Consider the following 22506-nt stretch of genomic DNA (forward strand, 5'->3'; position numbering starts at 1 on the left):
TGCGGCAAGGATCACTTCTGATGGGCACACTTTTATGCAGTGACCTGGGTGTCAGAGATGCTTCCAGGGGTCCTCCCCATGCTGTTCCCATGTCTTTTCAGCACTGCATGCATGTGTCACACAGCACATGGCCAGATAAGGTTGTAAAATGTTAAAATGACATTTCCCGGTGAATGCATTTGTCACGGTTGAAAGCAATACAAAAGTGCAAAAATGGAGAAAAAATGCTACTTGTGAACATAGTCCAAGGTGGGGAGGAGTATTTTTGTTTTTGGTTATTTATTTTACCTTATACACAAGTCTTTACCCTGGAAAGGATGTTCCTTAACATATTTCACAGGAAAGCAGTTTCAGTTTCGTTTTTGAACGTTTTATTGTGAGCCCGTAAAAGTGGCTTAATACCTCTGACCACGTTGTTGACAACAGTGACTTGGGGGTCAGAAATGCTTCCTGGGGCGATCCCCATGCTGTCCCCATGTAATTTGAGCACTGTCACTATCGTTTTGGGCACTTTTTAGGCTTTCTACAGACTTCCGGGGGTGCCGCCGCAAAAATGCTCGGGTCTCCCATAGACTAACATTGGGCTCATTGCTCGGGTCGAGCACCCGAGTATCACGGTGAGCTCGGCCCGAGCTTCGAGCACCCGAGCATTTTAGTGCTCGCTCAACACTGCTCAAAACTACTGGAACAACATGTCCATTCTGAGCTGTCCTCCGACCTCTCCTCCTGCTCCCTCTTTGACCGCCTACAATCTGGTTTCCGACCGCACCATTCTACTGAAACTGCCCTGTCTAAAGTCACCAACGACCTACTAACTGCCAAATCCAAGCGACACTACTGTCCTCCTCCTCTTGGACCTCTCATCTGCCTTCGACACAGTGGACCATTCCCTCTTACTAGAGACTCTCTCATCTCTCGGCATCACAGACTTGACCCTATCCTGGATCTCCTCATACCTAACATTCAGTGTCTCCCACTCACACACCACCTCTCATCTCGCCCCCTATCTGTCGGTGTTCCCTAAGGTTCAGTTCTAGGACCCCTGCTCTTCTCCATCTACACCTTAGGCCTGGGACAGTTCATAGAGTCTCACGGCTTTCAGTATCACCTCTATGCCAATGATTTACCTCTCTGGACCCAATATCTCCATCTACTAACCAAAATCCCACTATGTCTGTCCGCTATTTCATCCTTCTTCTCTGCTAGATTTCTAAAACTTAACATGGATATAACAGAATTCATCATCTTTGCACCATCTCACTCAACCCCCCCCAACTGACCTATCTATCAACGTCAATTGCTGTCCACTCTCGCCAGTCCCTCAAGCTCGTTGCCTTGGGGTAACCCTGGACTCGGAACTCTCCTTCAAACCACATATCCAAGCCCTTTCCACTTACTGCCGACTCCAACTTAGAAATATCTCCCGGATCCGCACATTCCTCAACCATGAATCTGCAAAAACACTAGTGCATGCCCTCATCATCTCCCGCCTCGACTACTGCAACCTCCTGGTCTGCGGCCTCCCTTCCAACACTCTCGCACCCCTCCAATCTATCTTAAACTCCGCTGCCCAACTAATCCACCTGTCCCCTCGCTATTCCCCAGCCTATCCTCTCTGTCAATCTCTTCACTAGCTCCCCATTACCGAGAGACTCCAGTTCAAAATCCTAACCATGGCATACAAAGCCATTCACAACCTGTCTCCTCCATATATCTCTGACCTAGTCTCCCGGTACATACCCACACGCAACATTCGATCCTCACAAGATCTCCTTCACTACTCCCCTCTTATCTCTTCTTCCCACAATCGCATACAAGATTTCTCCCGTGCATCCCCCCTACTCTGGAACGCTCTACCCCAACATATCAGACTCTCTCCTATCGTGGAAACCTTCAAAAGGAACCTGAAGACTCACCTCTTCCGACAAGTGTACAACCTGCAGTAACCACCGCTCCGCCATACAGCTGCACGACCAGTCCTACCCTCACCTACTGTATCCTCACCCATCCCTTGTAGACTGTGAGCCCTCGCGGGCAGGGTCCTCGCTCCTCCTGTACCAGTCGCTGTCACGTTTTGTTCAAGATTATTGTAATTGTTTTCGCTATATCTATACCCCTTTCTCACATGTAAAGCGCCATGGAATAAATAATAATAAATAATAATATTTTTTGCAGCATAGATCTCACTTTCATATGACAAAAATAAGGAGTAATATCTTTTAATTTCAAGTTTTAGATAAAGAAAATGGTCAGAAATAATACTGAGTTCACATTTTCTTTTTTTTCTATGTAATAAAATATTACATAAAAAATAATCCTTTCCTGTCATTATTGAAGAAACTGAGAACAAGAGTCCCAGTTTTTCTTCTTGTCTGGTTGTAGTCATTAGCTGCTATGGGCTTCATTTGAGGCTATGTTTAGAACTCTTTGTGACAAGCAGCTGAGCTTTCAAACTTCAGACACGTCAATAACAGACTGACAAAATGCCAAACCAATATTTTTAATGTCAGAATATTTTTGCTGCGAGATTTGCCATTAAGGTGGTGGCCATCTATTAAATCATAGTCTTACAGTTCATCAACAATTAGGACATTTACACAGAGAATGCCAAAATCTAGTCAAAATTATCATTCGATATTTGACAGATACATGAGGAAAGATGACATTGACTGTGATCTTGGACCATCACTAATTATTACTAGGAGAGGGCCTCAGAGAGAGATGAAATTTCATTGGAACTGCTCTAAAATTTCTGTTTCTGGGAGTCTGACACGATCTTATAAGCAAAGTGTTCGCGCTAGTTCGTAAAACAATGTGGCCCATACATCAAAGTGTTCATGCCAGTTCATAAAACACTTTGAAAATGTATATATACTGTGTGCACAATTTTTAGGTACCACATTTTGTGGACTATAAGACGCACCGGACCATATGACGTATCTCAGATTTTCCTGAGGAAAATAGACAAAAAATTATTATTTTTTTAAATAAAATGGTGGTGCGTTTTATAGTCTGATTTTATAGTAGATTACCAGGAAGAGACAGCTTCTGTAGAGCAGGATCACAGGAGGCAGGGTCAAAACCCTTGTTGGCAAGCACAGCAGTCAGACGTTTTTTGTAGTTGATGATGAGGATTGCGCACGTGTTAGTAGGAATTTTGGTCCACTCTTCTTTGCAGATCATCTCTAAATTATTCAGATTTTGAGGTTGTCACTTGGCAACTCAGAGCTTCAACTCCCTCCATAAGTTTTCTATGGGATTAAGGTCTGGAGACTGGCTACACCACTCCATGACCTTAATGTGTCTAAAATTATAGACTGTTCATGTCATGTGACAATTTTAAGGGTAGGTTAATTTTAACGCTTAGAGATAGAATATCCAAAAAAAAATCAAGAAAATCACATTGTATAAATTAGATAGATTTATTTGCATTTTGCAGTGAGAAATAAGTATTTGATCCCCTACAAACCATTATCAGTTCTGGCTCCTACAGACCAGTTAGACACTCCTAATCAACTCGTTACCAGCATTAAAGACAGCTGTCTTACATAGTCACCTGTATAAAAGACTCCTGTCCACAGACTCAATTAATCAGTCAGACTGTAACCTCTACAACATTGGCAAGACCAAAGAGCTTTCTAAGGATGTCAGTGACAAGATCATAGACCTGCACAAAGCTGGAATGGGCTACAAAACCATAAGTAAGACGCTGAGTGAGAAGGAGACAGATGTGGGTGCAATAGTAAGAAAATGGAAGAAATACAAAATGACTGTCAATCGACATCGATCTGGGGCACCATGCAAAATCTCACCTCGTCGGGTATCCTTGATCATGAGGAAGGTGAGAGATCAGCCTAAAACTACACAGGGGAAACTTGTTAATGATCTCAAGGCTACTGGGACCACAGTCACCAAGAAAACCATTGGTAACACATTACGCATTAAAGGTTTAAAATCCTGCAGTGCCCACAAGGTCTCCCTGCTCAAGAAGGCACATGTGCTTGCCGGTCTGAAGTTTGCCAATGAACACCTGGATGATTCTGTGAGTTATTGGGAGAAGGTGCTGTGGTCAGATGAGACAAAAATTGAACCCTTTGGCATTAACTCAACTCGCTGTGTTTGGAGGAAGAGAAATGCTGCCTATGACCCAAAGAACACCATCCCCACTGTCAAACATGGAGGTGGAAACATTATATTTTGGGGGTGTTTCTCTGCTAAGGTCCCAGGACTATTTCACCCCATCAATGGGAGAATGGATGGAGCCATGTACCATAAAATCCTGAGTGACAACCTCCCTCCCTCCGCCAGGACGTTAAAAATGGGTCGTGGCTGGGTCCCCCAGCAAGACAATAACTCAAAACATACAGCCAAGGCAACAAAGGAGTGGCTAAAAAAGAAGCACATTAAGGTCATGTAGTGTCCTAGCCAGTCTCCAGACCTTAATCCCATAGAAAACTTATGGAGGGAGTTGAAGCTCCGAGTTGCCAAGTGACAACCTCAAAATCTGAATAATTTAGAGATGATCTGCAAAGAGGAGTGGACCAAAATTCCTACTAACACGTGCGCAATCCTCATCATCAACTACAAAAAACGTCTGACTGCTGTGCTTGCCAATAAGGGTTTTGTCACCAAGTATTAAGTGTTGTTTGCCAGAGGGATCAAATACTTATTTCTCACTGCAAAATGCAAATAAATTTATCTAATTTATACAATGTGATTTTCTTGATTTTTTTGGGGATATTCTATCTCTCAATGTTAAAATTAACCTACCCTTAAAATTATAAACTGTTCATGCTTTGTCAGTGGGCAAACTTACAAAAACAGCAAGGGATCAAATAATTATTTCCTTCACTGTATATATACATGTGTATATATTATATATATATATATATATATATATATATATATATATACAGTATATATATATATATATATATATATATATATATATACATACAGTATATACAGTGCTGGCCAAAAGTATTGGCACCCCTGCAATTCTGTCAGATAATACTCAGTTTCTTCCTGAAAATGATTGCAATCACAAATTATTTGGTATTATTATCTTCATTTAATTTGCTTGCAAGGAAAAAACACAAATGAGAATGAAGCAAAAATCAAATCATTGATCATTTCACACAAAACTCCAAAAAAGGGCCGGACAAAAGTATTGGCACCCTCAGCCTAATACTTGGTTGCACAACCTTTAGCCAAAATAACTGCGAACAACTGCTTCCGGTAACCATCAATGAGTTTCTTACAATGCTCTGCTGGAATTGTAGACCATTCTTCTTTGGCAAACTGCTCCAGGTCTCTTATATTTGAAGGGTGCCTTCTCCAAACTGCCATTTTGAGATCTCTCCACAGGTGTTCTATGGGATTTAGGTCTGGACTCATTGCTGGCCACCTTAGAAGTCTCCAGTGCTTTCTCTCAAACCATTTTATAGTGCTTTTGGAAGTGTGTTTTGGGTCATTGTCCTGCTGGAAGACCCATGACCTCTGAGGGAGACCCAGCTTTCTCACACTGGGCCACAGTGCCATGGGCTTTAAACTTCTTGACGACACCGCACGGAACATTCAGGTCTTTGGAGATGGACTTGTAGCCTTGAGATTGCTCATGCTTCCTCACAATTTGGTTTCTCAAGTTCTCAGACAGTTCTTTGGTCTTCTTTCTTTTCTCCATGCTCAATGTGGTACACACAAGGACACAGGATTCCAAATATGTTTTTTATTGTTTTGATTTCATGATGTTAAGAAAACTAAAAAGGTGTATTATTGCCAACCAAAAAGCCTTCTGAAAATCACATTGATCCTGAACATGCCAATTTGTCATACAAACACACTGATGTGATTGAATAGTTTATAAAGTAACATCCAAAGCTTTAATTAATTCCAAGTAAAAGTGGCCATTTCAAGGCAAACGATCAACTAAAGCTTTACTTTCTTGTAGATCAATACAATGTTTTTCTGAAGTTATTAGCAATTGTACTGTCCTATGTTATTAAATGTTTTTTTTTTATTCTACAACAATATGTAATTATTACTTAAATTTGGTTGGCTTAAAAGACGTATTGTACCTGTTCACTCCTATTACTGTCAAATTAGGTTAATTGGCAAAAATGTCATTATGGTTCTTTTGTCAAAAGGATTGCCAGTTAAAATGTTTCTTTAATAATCCCTTAATTGAGCAGATTTTATATATAAAGCAAATCACTCATTTTTAAGCCAACTGAAATTTAATGGTGTTCTGAGGAAGGACAGACGGATGTGGTTTTTAAGTGACATAACTTTGAAGTATATACAGTGCTGGCCAAAAGTATTGGCACCCCTGCAATTCTGTCAGATAACACTCAGTTTCTTCCTGAAAATGATTGCAATCACAAATTCTTTGGAATTATTCTCTTCATTTAATTTGTCTTCAAAGAAAAAAACACAAAAAGAATTGTCCTAAAGCCAAACTGGATATAATTCCACACCAAACCTAAAAAAAGGGGGTGGACAAAAGTATTGGCACCCTTTGAAAAATCATGTGATGCTTCTCTAATTCGTGTAATTAACAGCACCTGTAACTTACCTGTGGCACCTAACAGGTGTTGGCAATAACTAAATCACACTTGCAGCCAGTTAACATGGATTTAAGTTGACTCAACCTCTGTCCTGTGTCCTTGTGTGTACCACATTGAGCATGGAGAAAAGAAAGAAGACCAAAGAACTGTTTGAGGACATGAGAAACCAAATTGTGAGGAAGCATGAGCAATCTCAAGGCTACAAGTCCATCTCCAAAGACCTGAATGTTCCTGTGTCTTCCGTGCGCAGTGTCATCAAGAAGTTTAAAGCCCATGGCACTGTGGCTAACCTCCCTAGATGTGGACGGAAAAGAAAAATTGACGAGAGATTTCAATGCAAGATTGTGCGGATGGTGGATAAAGAACCTCGACTAACATCCAAACAAGTTCAAGCTGCCTTGCAGTCCGAGGGTACAACAGTGTCAACCCGTACTATCCGTCGGCGTCTGAATGAAAAGGGACTGTATGGTAGGATACCCAGGAAGACCCCACTTCTTACCCCGAGACATAAAAAAGCCAGGCTGGAGTTTGCCAAAACTTACCAGAGAAAGCCTAAAACGTTTTAGAAGAATGTTCTCTGGTCAGATGAGACAAAAGTAGAGCTTTTTGGGAAAAAGTATCAACATAGAGTGTACAGGAAAAAAAAGAGGCATTCAAAGAAAAGAACACGGTCCCTACAGTCATACATGGCGGAGGTTACCTGTTTTTTTGGGGTTGCTTTGCTGCCTCTGGCACTGGACTGCTTGACCGTGTGCATGGCATTATGAAGTCTGAAGACTACCAACAAATTTTGCAGCATAATGTAGGGCCCAGTGTGAGAAAGCTGCGTCTCCCTCAGAGGTCATGGGTCTTCCAGCAGGACAATGACCCAAAACACACTTTCAAAAGCACTATAAAATGGTTTGAGAGAAAGCACTGGAGACTTCTAAGGTGGCCAGCAATGAGTCCAGACCTGAATCCCATAGAACACCTGTGGAGAGATCTCAAAATGGCAGTTTGGAGAAGGCACCCTTCAAATATCAGGGACCTGGAGCAGTTTGCCAAAGAAGAATGGTCTACAATTCCAGCAGAGCATTGTAAGAAACTCATTGATGGTTACCGGAAGCGGTTGTTCGCAGTTATTTTGGCTAAAGGTTGTGCAACCAAGTATTAGGCTGAGGGTGCCAATACTTTTGTCCGGCCCTTTTTTTTAGTTTTGTGTGAAATGATCAATGATTTGATTTTTGCTTCATTCTCTTTTGTGTTTTTTCCTTGCAAGCAAATTAAATGAAGAGAATAATACCAAAGAATTTGTGATTGCAATCATTTTCAGGAAGAAACTGAGTATTATCTGACAGAATTGCAGGGGTGCCAATACTTTTGACCAGCACTGTATATATATATATATATATATATATATATATACTGCTCAAAAAAAATAAAGGGAACACTCAAATAACACATCCTAGATCTGAATGAATAAAATATTCTCATTGAATACTTTGTTCTATACAAAGTTGAATGTGCTGACAAAAAAATCACACAAAAATCTTCAATGGAAATCAAATTTATTAACCAATGGAGGCCTGGATTTGGAGTCACCCCCAAAATTAAAGTGGAAAAACACACTACAGGCTGATCCAACTTTGATGTAATGTCCTTAAAACAAGTCAAAATGAGGCTCAGTATTGTGTGTGGCCTCCACGTGCCTGTATGACCTCCCTACAACACCTGGGCATGCTCCTGATGAGGCTGCGGATGGTCTCCTGTGGGATCTCCTCCAGAATGGCACATCAATGCGAGCTGTGGCAAGAAAGTTTGCTGTGTGTGTCAGCATAGTGTCCAGAGGCTGGAGGCGCTACCAGGAGACAGGCCAGTACACCAGGAGATGTGGATGGGGCCATAGGAGGGCAACAACCCAGCAGCAGGACCGCTACCTCCGCCTTTGTGCAAGAAGGAACAGGAGGAGCACTGCCAGAGCCCTGCAAAATGACCTCCAGCAGGCCACAAATGTGCATGTGTCTGCACAAACGGTGAGAAACCGACTCCATGAGGGTGGTATGAGGGCCCGACATCCACAGATGGGGGTTGTGCTCACAGCCCAACACCAATCTTGGTGTTCTGTGATTTGCCACAGAACACCAGGATTGGCAAAGTCGCCACTGGCGCCCTGTGCTCTTCACAGATGAAAGCAGGTTCACACTGAGCACATGTGACTGACGTGACAGAGTCTGGAGACGCAGTGGAGAGCGATCTGCAGCCTGCAACATCCTTCAGCATGAACGGTTTGGCAGTGGGTCAGTAATGGTGTGGGGTGACATTTCTTTGGAGGGCCGCACAGCCCTCCATGTGCTCGCCAGAGGTAGCCTGACTGCCATTAGGTACCAAGATGAGATCCTCAGACCCCTTGTGAGACCACATGCTGGTGCTGTTGGCCCTGGGTTCCTCCTAATGCAGGACAATGCCAGATCTCATGTGGCTGGAGTGTGTGAGCAGTTCCTGCAAGATGAAGGCATTGAAGCTATGGACTGGCCAGCCCGTTCCCCCGACCTGAATCCGATTGAGCACATCTGGGATATCATGTCTCGCTCCATCCACCACAGACTGTCCAGGAGTTGGCGGATGCTTTAGTCCAGGTCTGGGAGGAGATTCCACAGGAGACCATCCGCAACCTCATCAGGAGCATGCCCAGGCGTTGCAGGGAGGTCATACAGGCATGTGGAGGCCACACACAATACTGAGCTTCATTTTGACTTGTTTTAAGGACATTACATCAAAGTTGGATCAGCCTGTAGTGTGTTTTTCCACTTTAATTTTGGGGGTGACTCCAAATCCAGGTCTCCATTGGTTAATAAATTTGATTTCCATTGAATATTTTTGTTTTTTTTCTTGTCAGCACATTCAACTTTGTAAAGACCAAAGTATTCAATGAGAATATTTCATTCAATCAGATCTAGGATGTGTTATTTGAGTGTTCCCTTTATTCTTTTGAGCAGTGTATATATATATATATATATATATATATATATATATATATATATATATATTATAATTATATATAATTATATATAATTATATATATAATTATTTGTACATGTAGATAAATAATAATAATAATAATGTAGATATACATACAGATATTAAATAGATGTCGCGTAAGTTGGGCATGGAATAAACGTTTTTTCACCTATTTTTCGCTATATACTGTACATAGTGTGACCTCTTTTTCCCTATATCATTATCCATGAGCCAGTGGATTTGGAGGACTGCACCCACACTCTGAAGAACTGGTACTGCTTAACTTTCTTTATATATATTGTATACTGCATGTCTTTGTCTAGGTATATTGTGCTGGCAGAACCAAGCATTTCACAAGATGAGCACAACTTGGGTCATCATAGTCAGTTAGAGAGAATACTGAAATCCTGCAATTAATAATCTGCATATGTTGTTACACAAGTTAAAGTACAAATGATTGTTACTATAAGTATAAGTAATATAAGTGTATAATAATTGTTACTTGAAGTAACTATGCCTATCTGCAGCATTAGGATTTATGGCCAGCAGAGTATTCAGACAACTGTTGCATATTATATCTTCCCCTATTATAGTCATAGAGATGCATTTCAAATCCTATACTTATGTGCAATGCTTTCCACTTGTTTTTTTTATTGTCCTAGTATTATCAGTTTGTTTTCTTGCTGCTGGTTAAGAGAAATGTGAAAGACGTCTTCTATGTAAAAATGTTGGTGCCTTTATTACACATTATTCTGCACAAAAGCAAGATCATGGAAGTAATTTAGGCCTGATGCTTGAATGTAAATGAATAGTGGCATAGTAATCAATCCTGATACATTCTGTATGGAAAACACATTATTCAGTGATAATATATGTGTTTTCCATGGCTAATACAATAACCAGAGCTGACACACAAGGAATAGCTGTTACACATGGCTCTGCATTACTCTAGCTTTGCAATTACTAATTTATTGACAAAGGCGCTATAAATCTCTTGCATTCATGAGTGTAGCTGATACCATTAACCCGATGCTCCAATGTGCTAAAGGATATATATATAATAAGGTATGATGCAAAGAACAGAGCAAACCTGCTGCACACTGATGTGTATTCTATAACTAGAAAGCTAAACATTAATGTTAAATTTGATGGGAATTTAAAGACTATTATATAGTGTCATTAATAGCCCCTTGTCCACTATATTTACCCATAAAAATGTAAGTAATTTTCAAATATTTTTGTCAGACTAAAGAATGGAAAAGATCCTCATGACGTGTTTTCCAATTTAATAAGGCACCTTCATGACTCATGAAAAATATTAACAAAGATTGAACAAGATTACCTACTACGCATCATGATGTATTACATAGAAAATATTGGGGCCTCATAGCTGAAGTCGTAAATGGAAAATATATATATATTTGGTGGGGTCATAGAAGACCATACCTCATAACTTTGCAGCCCTTACAAAGTAATTTAGTCCCTACTAAATCCCCTTAATGTTTCCACACACTACGATATCCCTTTCATGGCCCCCATAAAGTATGATGCAAACAAATGTGTCCCCCAAACTCAGTAAGATTCCCCACAATGAATTAAGCCACAGTACCTGACGCGCCCCCTGAGCCGTGGGGTACTCGGCAGCCGGGCCTCTGGTTGCCGGGGGGGGGGGATATCACGGTGGCTGGCCCGGTCCGTGACCCAGGGCGGTCAGTAAAAAGGGGGGTATATTTGTAAAGTATTTAAAGTGTTCGTGACGCCACCTGCGGAATGCTGCTAAAGGGTGCCGCCGCTGCGGAGCAGTCCTCTGGAGCTGGTGTTACGGCAGCAGGGATGGTGTGGCTCTCCACAGGTAGAGCTAGCTCCAGGGCAGTGTAAGGCAATGTAGGTTGCTCTGGGCGTTGTAGTGCCGGGAGGGAGAGATGGCGCAGATGAAAGAAGGGACGGAGGCAGTGCGGTGCAGTCATCTGAGTTTTTACTCACAGTTCTTATGACAGTTCCACTGGTGCACTGTACAGGTGTCAGCCTCCCACGTCGCGCTGCGTTCACCAGGCAGGGGTTCAGCACTTCCCCAGGCAGATCAGGAGTACCTGATGGAACCCCACTTTCTTGTGTTCCTAGCTAGACCGTCTTCACGCTGGGTCTTTCTCCCTCCTGCTCTGCGCTTCCCACTCTCAATCCCGCTCGGGTGCTCTGAAGTCCCTCCTGTCTCGTCGGAGATCCCGGACCTGCTTGACCCTCACGGGGATTAGAATGAGGCTTCAGCAACTGGCTATAGAAGCCAGAAGCCTCCGGTTTTCCCAGCCGAGACGTAGAGTAGCACGGCTTGACCAGGGGCCGGTCCCCTTCTTGCGGTCTTCTGACAGATGCGGGGCGTACGGGTGCCGTCCTGCACTCGCTGTACCCCCTAGGATCCCTTCTCTAGAATGGAGCCTACTCCTCTGCTCCCCACCTGGGCCTCTAGGACTGGGCCCTACTTGTGGAGCAGAGCTCCTAAAGAGACTCTGCTCCCTGACTGAATTCTCTCACTCACTGCGCTGCCACCCCAAGATGGCTTCCATTTATATACCTCCTTTTATGGTGTTCCCTCAAACTGCTTCCTCCACCCACACCCACTACTGGTTCCCTGCTACCTTTGGGTTCCCCCCACTCTAGCCAGGGACAGGGCTCAGCAGCTGCGCTCATGCATGTTGCCCCTCCAGCCGGCCTGGAGCAGTGTAGTGTTGGATGCCAGTGTTGGGGTTCCGGGCAGCACTCCCTCCTTACCTGAGAGGAGGAGATACCACACCTCTGGGTGAGATGCAGTACCTCTGTGGCGACTGAACCCTCAGGGCGCCACAGTACCTTCCACACGCAAAATATGATCACCTTACAGTATTAGCCCCCGCAAAAGTTGGTACTTTACAGTGACCCCAACACAGTATGATGGCCCCCATAGTCCTTTACACACATTATGATGGCCCCAGCACAGCCCTCCACACAATAATGGCCCCCACACAGCCCTCCAAATAGTATGATGGCCCACACACATTATAATATCCCCCACTAGCCCTCTAAACAGTATAATGTGCTCTCACATAGCACTCCAAACAGAATAATGGCCCCCACACAACCCAAAACATGATATAATGGCCCCCACACAACCCTCCACACAATATAATGGACCCCACAAACCCCTCCAAACTGTATAATGGCCCCCACTAACCCTCCAAACAGTATAATGGCCCCTACACAGACCTCCAAACAGTAAAATGACCCCCACACAACTATCCACACTGTACAATTGCCCACCACTAGCACTCCAAAGAGTATAAAGGCCCCCACAGAGCTCTCCAAACAGTATAATGGCCAATATACAGCTCTCCAAATAGTATGATGGCCCCCATAAAGCTTGCAGTGTGGACTGTCCACCCGGCAAGGGCCCCAAACCTGACATGTAAAAGTGAATGGCCTGCATATGACTGGGCTACTAGACTCAGGAAGTTTGGTGACCCTTGTGAGGTCCACACTCCCTCTCCAATTGATCCCCCGGAAGAAGGTGAGTGTCCGCTGCATTCATGGGGTTGCTAAAGACTATCCATTGACCAGAGTGGTCATTGAGACGGCCCGAGGTACTGAGTCCCATGAGGTCGACGTGGTCCAGAATTTATTTTACCCACTTATCATAGGTTATGACTTTGTGTTATTTTTGGACTTGTGGGGAGGGGCGGAGACCTCGATTGCTTGGGTAAAAAATGGGTTGGCCATAGAAAAGTCTTTTCAACCCAGAATCTGACGAGTTTCCCTTCTGTGTATTGAGTGAAGACGAGAAGGTAATATTCCCTGAGGCAGACATTCCTGAGATAGGGGTGACCATAGAAAATTTTGAGACCTAACACTAAAAGATGCGTTTAATAAGGTAATCATTATAAACAACATAACACAGGAGTCGGGGGCTCACAACAGATTTCCCTATTTCATGTTGACTCGGGGCTTATTATACTGGGTTACTAAGGTAAGGGAGGAGATATTTGAGCAATTGTTGGTACCAGGACCCTATAGACAAAGAGTGTTGGACAGGGCCCATTCACATGTATTGGGTGGCCATCTGAGGGTGGACAAAACTCAAGAATGGGTCATGTGGAGGCACTATTAGCCCAGATGTCACTGGGAAATCCTAAGATATTGCAAGTCCTGTCCCACCTAACAGCTAATCACTACCGCCTCTCCCACCGCAAGGTGATTTAGAAGAAAAGGGTTCAATTTGACGCATATGCGATACCCCGCAACGATGAACTCATATCAAAGCTACGGTCAGCCAGATACATCACCTCCCTGAACCTAACAAAAGGTTACTGGCAAATCCCCCTCTCTCAAATTCCTAAGAAGAAGACGGCCTCTTTCATACATGACGGTTGGTTCTAGGATACCAGAAGCCCATTCGAGCTGCAAAGAGACCCAGCTACCTTCCGGAGGGCCATAGAGCGGATCTTAGCCCCTCACAAAAAGTACCCCTCAGCTTACCTCGACGATATTGTGATATTCAGCCAGGATTGGGGAAGTCATCTGCAGAAGGTCCAGGCCATGCTGGATTTCTTGAAGAAAAGGGGGTTTACCATAAACCCAAAGAAGTGTGCCATTGGGTAAAAGAAGGGAAAATACCTGTGCTACATCACTGGAAGAAGCAAAGTATAGCTGTAAGTGAATAAGGTGGAGGCAGTCCAAAATTGGCCGAAACCGGTCTCCAAGGGTCAGGTTCGGGCATTTCTGAAAATGGTGGGATGCTAATTTTGCCATGATAGCCACACCGCTGACCGACCTTCTTAAGGGTACAAAGACGTCAATGGCAAAATGGCCTCTTGAAGCAGAAATGGTGTGTTACGGATCCAGGTGGTGGAACCTCTGTGCTGTGATACAAGGAGGGACCAGAGGGGCGAAACTAAGTGCCTACCCGGATGGACCCTGGCCACACGGCGGCTTAGTCGACTCCGTGAACCAAGGAGGGACCGGGAAGGTGAACCAGGTGCCACTCTGAGACCGACCTTGTGTGAGAGCAGGCAACTCCTACGGGACTGATGGCCAAGGCCAACAGGCACAGCAGAGGAGCACGGCTGGTAGACAGGCAGGTGATGCGGGTAGACAAGCAGGCGGGCATGGCTGATAGGCAGACAGCAGGCATGGCTGATAGACAGGCTGGCGGGCACGGCTGATAGACAGGCAGGCAGGTACGGCTGATAGACAGACAGGCAGGCACGGCTGATAGACAGACAGGCGGGCACGGCTGATAGACAGGCTGGCGGGCACTGGAACCTGAGGACTGAAGAGAGTGTTAGCACAAACAACAATGCACAGGCACCTCCATTTTGGAGGAGGTGCCTTATATAAGGGCAGTCCTCCGGCCATTGGCCGGGGACTCTTTAGGATGGCGCGTGCGGCCCCTTTAAGAGGGTGGGAGAGTGCACACCCTAAATACAGTGCCCGGGGAACTGCACGCTGTGCGCGCACCCCGGGCAGACGCAGGAGGGGAGCCAGAGGACGCCGGACCGGGACCACGGCGGTGAAGGGATCAGCTTCTCTGCCCGGCATGAGGCAGAGACGCAGATGCTACATGGTGTTCCAAAAGTTGAAACTCAGGGCTCTAGGTCTTCATCTTTCATGTGGAACACAGGCCTGGAAATCTGCATGGCTTTAGGCAGAGGGGGTGATATGTGACAAAGTCACTGACAAAGTACTGGAGGGGAGATATGTAGCACTGAGATTGTTAGCTCCAGTAATATAAACATAGGAAAAATATTCCAGCACACAAAGTGATGAGGAGTTAATCAGCCATGTTCAGTGTTATGGTGATTAAACACCTGTAGAGAGGGAGGAGTTCAGAGGATAAATTCCCAGCCTTTTAGAGCATTTGGTGTGGGGTGAGTCTGGAGACACAAGCTCTGGAGCTGTATTGCCATGTGAAGGAAAGCTAAATCTTGGGTTGTTTGTCCCTGCAGCGGGTGGTTACCAATACCGACAAGGACTGTGCCATATGTTATGTTTTGTTTTTTTACTGTTAGGCCGGGAAGGCTGTGTTTGTTTTGCTAACGTTGCTGTGGTTTATGCTGAACTCTTAATAAAGCATGGGAGGTTTAAAGAAACAGTGTTCCTGTGTCTACCTCTATGTGCAACCAAGTGAGCTGATCTACCACAGTATAAATATATATGTACTGTATGTGTGTATATATAGATGTATATATATATGTGTGTGCGTGTTTATACTATATACATACAGTGAAGGAAATAATTATTTGATCCCTTGCTGTTTTTGTAAGTTTGCCCACTGACAAAGGCATGAACAGTCTATAATTTTAAGGGTAGGTTAATTTTAACATTGATAGATAGAATATCCCCAAAAAAATCAAGGAAATCACATTGTATAAATTAGATAAATTTATTTGCATTTTGCAGTGAGAAAGTATTTGATTCCTCTGGCAAACAACACTTAATACTTGGTGGCAAAACCCTTGTTGGCAAGCACAACAGTCAGACATTTTTTGTAATTATTGATGAGGGTTGCGCACATGTCAAGAGAAATTTTGGTCCACTAATTTTTGCAGATCATCTCTAAATCATTCAGATTTTGAGGCTGTTGCTTGGCAACTCGGAGCTTCAACTCCCTCCATAAGTTTTCTATGGGATTCAGGTCTGGAGACTGGCTAGGCCACTCCATGACCTTAATGTGCTTCTTTTTGAGCCACTCCTTTGTTGTCATGGCTGTATGTTTTGTCTTGCTGGAAGACCCAGCCACAACCCATATTTAATGTCCTGGTGGAGGGAAGGAGGTTGTCACTCAGGATTTTACGGTACATGGCTCCATCCATTCTCCCATTGATGCGGTGAAGTAGTCCTGTGCCCTTAGCAGAGAATCACCCCCAAAACATAATGTTTCCACCTCCATGCTTGACAGTGGGGATGGTGTTCTTTGGGTCATAGGCAGCATTTCTCTTCCTCCAAACACGGGAGTTGAGTTAATGCCAAAGAGCTCAATTTTTGTCTCATCTGACCACAGCACTGTAAGGGGGAAGACCGGGGTGTAAGTACTTTCAGAGCAAGGGATCCGGAACTGCCAGGTCCGTGCCTCTGGTTGCAGGGGGAAGACAGACTGCCGAGCACAGGAGTCAGGTGACTGGGAAGCTGGGGGCGTGTTCAGAGTGAGAGCTGGGAGGTCAGGTGACTGAGAGACTGTTGACGTGGGGAGAGAGAGGAAGAGACGAGGTTTGCACGGGAAAGCGGAGCTGGGTCCTGCTCAGCAGAGCAGTTTGAGAGGGTCCAGGCTCCTGGCTCCAGGACTGGGAGCAAGAGTCGAGTGCAGTGGACCGGAGGAGTCAAGCCGACTAGAGAAGAGTCGCAGGGTCGGTGGAGCCGGGCACGTGAGGTGCCGTGTTATGGACTAGGGGCTCAGCGGGTAAAACCGGAGACCGCCTGCTGCCGCCAGAAGACGGAGCATTGTTTAGGCGGGGAAGCCTGAAGAAATCAACACCGGCCCCAGCTGGCAACTGCCTTGTGGAGAAAAAGAGTCTGCTAAGTGTAAAAACTGTCGTTTACAACCGGTTTGACTCTGCTACATCTAGTTAAACTGTGAACTGCCAGTTATAGACTTCTACCTGCTATTTCCCTTGTTTTTCCCCATATTTTCCCCTGTTGCTCCCTGCGTGGAGATTTACCCTGCTATTATAAACTTCCCCTGCTTATTAACCCTGTATTGGCTGCTCTGTGTTTCTGTGTCGCTGCATCTAAAGTACCCGTGTTACATTTGGCGTAGTCAGCAGGATGCAGTCGTTAGACACAGACACTGCAGAGCAGTCCATCCTGGGAGCCCCTAAATCTAGCTTGCCGCTGGGGGCCATGCTCAGCAATCTCCCAAAGTTCACCGGGAACAATATGATGCTGTGGGACTGGATTGAGAGAGTTAGGAGTATGTTACGTATGCATTCGATGACCCCAGCTATGCAAGCCGAAATAGCGTTACTGGCCCTGGATGGTGAAGCCCGACAATCCGTGATGTACCGCCCTCCCCATGACCGGGATACTGTAGAAAAAGTGGTGCGGATACTGGAGGAGATGCATGGGGATCCCACCAATGTAGGAGAGCTGAGGATACGGCTGTTTCACCAAGTACAGCAGGAGGGGGAGACTGTGACGCAGTATGTTAATGCCTTACAGAGGGTGCATGCCTATATCACTAGAAAAGACGACATGGGGAATTTGGGAATGGGCCCCCCTGACGTGATCTAAAGAGACCAGTTTGTGGCAGGCCTCAGGGATGTGCAGCTGAAGCAGGCCTTGCGGGAGCGCCTGCGCGCCAACCCACGTATGACTTTTCTAGAAGTGGGGGCGGGGCACGTGTGAGAGAGCAGGAGATGGGAGTGACGACCCTGGCGGGGATGGTCCGGAGTAATGAGGTACCCACCCCGCCTGCAGCTGAACCGGAATGGGCACGAGAGATGCGAAACGAGATACAGGAGATGTGGGATGAATGGTCCAGTCTCAAGAAGACCCCTGCCCCGACACCAGAGATACCCAGATCGATTGCTCCAGTTATGGAAAGAATTGAATTCAGGACCCCTCCCTGCAGGAAAGTTCCGTAGGGGAGTGAGGCAGCCCTACACAGACAGAGACACGACCTGCTGGAAGTGTGGAGGTGCCACCCTCGGCTAGCACGGCCCCTGGCGTAATGTCCTGCGCCTCCACACTTCCAGGGGCTGTCACGGCAGCCGTTAAGCTAGCGGGCTCCGTGTTTGGGGGACACAGCCCGGAGCCTGAGGAAGGGGAAAGAAAAAGAGGAAGTCCCAAGGACCTGGTTTCCACCAGCCCAACTGTCTGGGCCGAAATAAGCGGTCGGGCTGTTCACTGCCTGATTGACACGGGATCCCAGGTGACTACTATGACAGAAGCCTACTTCCAACAGCGATTTCCAGAGATAGCGCGGCCTGAATGGGGACCAGTAATTAGACTCACGGCAGCTAATCAATTACCTATCCCAGTCGCAGGGGTGGTGTGGATGAAGATCCGAGTGTGTGGAAAAGATGTGGGAAAAAAAGGAGTCGTCCTGGTCGCAGGGGGAACTGGAAGTGGACCCCTGGTGACCCTCGGAATGAATGTGCTGAAAGAGATCGGGCAAATCCTGATTAGTGAGCCAAAGGAGATTCCTCTAGACCAGTGGGACCCGCGAACCCCCCAAAGGAGGGTCTTTCAACAACTAATCCGAGCTTCCCAGCCTCAGGAGACGTCAAGTGAAGGGAAGATGCTGGGGAAAATAATAGTGCCAGCAGCTACGGTGATCACCAAACTGTACTCACATTATCCGCACAAGCCTGCACACCTCTTGAGGGGGTCGAAGTTCAAATAGAACCAACATCGATGGACAAAGTACCCCCCGGACTCTTGGTGGCTCGGACACTGGCCACCGTTAGGGGTGGCAATGTTATAGTGCGGTGTTTTAATCTGGGCGAAGATGATCTCACACTCCCTCCCAGGGCGGAAATAGCCCAGATTCTGCGAATGCCAGAGAAGTTGGTGCGACCTGATGTCGTACAGCTGTCCGCTGTACGAGGAGACCCCTGGAGTCTGGCAGTCACCGTGTCGCCAGAATCCCATCGTGCTGGTGCGAGGGGTGGACGAAGAATCCTAGAACGAATCCTCAAACTGCTTCCTCCACCCACACCCACTACTGGTTCCCTGCTACCTTTGGGTTTCCCCCACTCCAGCCAGGGACAGGGCTCAGCAGCTGCGCTCATGCATGTTGCCCCTCCAGCCGGCCTGGAGTAGTGTAGTGTTGGATGCCGGTGTTGGGGTTCTGGGCAGCACTCCCTCCTTACCTGAGAGGAGGAGATACCACACCTCTGGGTGAGATGCAGTACCTCTGTGGCGACTGAACCCTCAGGGCGCCACAGTACCTTCCATACGCAAAATATGATCACCTTACAGTATTAGCCCCCGCAAAAGTTGGTATTTTACAGTGACCCCAACACAGTATGATGGCCCCCATAGTCCTTTACACACATTATGATGGCCCCAGCACAGCCCTCCACACAATAATGGCCCCCACACAGCCCTCCAAATAGTATGATGGCCCACACACATTATAATATCCCCCACTAGCCCTCTAAACAGTATAATGTGCTCTCACATAGCACTCCAAACAGAATAATGGCCCCCACACAACCCAAAACATGATATAATGGCCCCCACACAACCCTCCACACAATATAATGGACCCCACAAACCCCTCCAAACTGTATAATGGCCCCCACTAACCCTCCAAACAGTATAATGGCCCCTACACAGACCTCCAAACAGTAAAATGACCCCCACACAACTATCCACACTGTACAATTGCCCACCACTAGCACTCCAAAGAGTATAAAGGCCCCCACAGAGCTCTCCAAACAGTATAATGGCCAATATACAGCTCTCCAAATAGTATGATGGCCCCCATAAAGCTTGCAGTGTGGACTGTCCACCCGGCAAGGGCCCCAAACCTGACCTGTAAAAGTGAATGGCCTGCAAATGACTGGGCTACTAGAATCAGGAAGTTTGGTGACCCTTGTGAGGTCCACACTCCCTCTCCAATTGATCCCCCGGAAGAAGGTGAGTGTCCGCTGCATTCACGGGGTTGCTAAAGACTATCCATTGGCCAGAGTGGTCATTGAGACGGCCCGAGGTACTGAGTCCCATGAGGTCGGCGTGGTCCAGAATTTATTTTACCCACTTATCATAGGTTATGACTTTGTGTTATTTTTGGACTTGTGGGGAGGGGCGGAGACCTCAATTGCTTGGGTAAAAAATGGGTTGGCCATAGAAAAGTCTTATCCACCCAGAATCTGACGAGTTTCCCTTCTGTGTATTGAGTGAAGACGAGAAGGTAATATTCCCTGAGGCAGACATTCCTGAGATAGGGGTGACCATAGAAAATTTTGAGACCTAACACTAAAAGATGCGTTTAATAAGGTAATCATTATAAACAACATAACACAGGAGTCGGGGGCTCACAACAGATTTCCCTATTTCATGTTGACTGGGGGCTTATTATACTGGGTTACTAAGGTAAGGGAGGAGATATTGGAGCAATTGTTGGTACCAGGACCCTATAGACAAAGAGTGTTGGACAGGGCCCATTCACATGTATTGGGTGGCCATCAGAGGGTGGACAAAACTCAAGAATGGGTCATGTGGAGGCACTATTAGCCCAGATGTCACTGGGAAATCCTAAGATATTGCAAGTCCTGTCCCACCTAACAGCTAATCACTACCGCCTCTCCCTTCCAAAATCCTCTTGTGTCGCTATCTGTCAAGGCAGGGCAACAGAGAAACCACATTGAAACTCCATGTTGGCTTGACAGACCAGAAGGTGACACTAAGGGTATCACCGTGGCAAAGACACGGTCACTGGCCCAGAAACAACAGTGCCAAGACCTGCTTCAGCAGGTGAATATGGAATCCTGACGGAACCACATGTGAAGGTGAACCAAAAGCCATATAGCATCCCAAAAGCCCACCGCAAGGTGATTTAGAAGAAAAGGGTTCAATTTGACGCATATGCGATACCCCGCAACGATGAACTCATATCAAAGCTACGGTCAGCCAGATACATCACCTCCCTGGACCTAACAAAAGGTTACTGGCAAATCCCCCTCTCTCAAATTCCTAAGAAGAAGATGGCCTCCTTCATACATGACGGTTGGTTCTAGGATACCAGAAGCCCATTCGAGCTGCAAAGAGACCCAGCTACCTTCCGGAGGGCCATAGACCGGATCTTAGCCCCTCACAAAAAGTACCCCTCAGCTTACCTCGACGATATTGTGATATTCAGCCAGGATTGGGGAAGTCATCTGCAGAAGGTCCAGGCCATGCTGGATTTCTTGAAGAAAAGGGGGTTTACCATAAACCCAAAGAAGTGTGCCATTGGGTAAAAGAAGGGAAAATACCTGTGCTACATCACTGGAAGAAGCAAAGTATAGCTGTAAGTGAATAAGGTGGAGGCAGTCCAAAATTGGCCGAAACCGGTCTCCAAGGGTCAGGTTCGGGCATTTCTGAAAATGGTGGGATGCTAATTTTGCCATGATAGCCACACCGCTGACCGACCTTCTTAAGGGTACAAAGACGTCAATGGCAAAATGGCCTCTTGAAGCAGAAATGGTGTGTTACGGATCCAGGTGGTGGAACCTCTGTGCTGTGATACAAGGAGGGACCAGAGGGGCGAAACTAAGTGCCTACCCGGATGGACCCTGGCCACACGGCGGCTTAGTCGACTCCGTGAACCAAGGAGGGACCGGAAAGGTGAACCAGGTGCCACTCTGAGACCGACCTTGTGTGAGAGCAGGTAACTCCTACGGGACTGATGGCCAAGGCCAACAGGCACAGCAGAGGAGCACGGCTGGTAGACAGGCAGGTGATGCGGGTAGACAAGCAGGCGGGCATGGCTGATAGGCAGGCAGCAGGCATGGCTGATAGACAGGCTGGCGGGCACGGCTGATAGACAGGCAGGCAGGTACGGCTGATAGACAGACAGGCAGGCACGGCTGATAGACAGACAGGCGGGCACGGCTGATAGACAGGCTGGCGGGCACTGGAACCTGAGGACTGAAGAGAATGTTAGCACAAACAACAATGCACAGGCACCTCCATTTTGGAGGAGGTGCCTTATATAAGGGCAGTCCTCCGGCCATTGGCCGGGGACACTTTAGGATGGCACGTGCGGCCCCTTTAAGAGGGAGGGAGAGTGCGCACCCTAAATACAGTGCTCGGGGAACTGCGTGCGGTGTGCGCACCCCGGGCAGACGCAGGAGGGGAGCCAGAGGACGCCGGACCGGGACCACGGCGGTGAGGGGATCAGCTTCTCTGCCCGGCATGAGGCAGAGACGCAGATGCTACATGGTGTTCCAAGAGTTGAAACTCAGGGCTCTAGGTCTTCATCTTTCATGTG

Source organism: Phyllobates terribilis, unplaced genomic scaffold (genome assembly GCF_046119375.1).
Source record: "Phyllobates terribilis strain yellow unplaced genomic scaffold, ASM4611937v1 Scaffold_2__4_contigs__length_985480577, whole genome shotgun sequence".
Lineage (NCBI taxonomy): Eukaryota > Metazoa > Chordata > Amphibia > Anura > Dendrobatidae > Phyllobates > Phyllobates terribilis.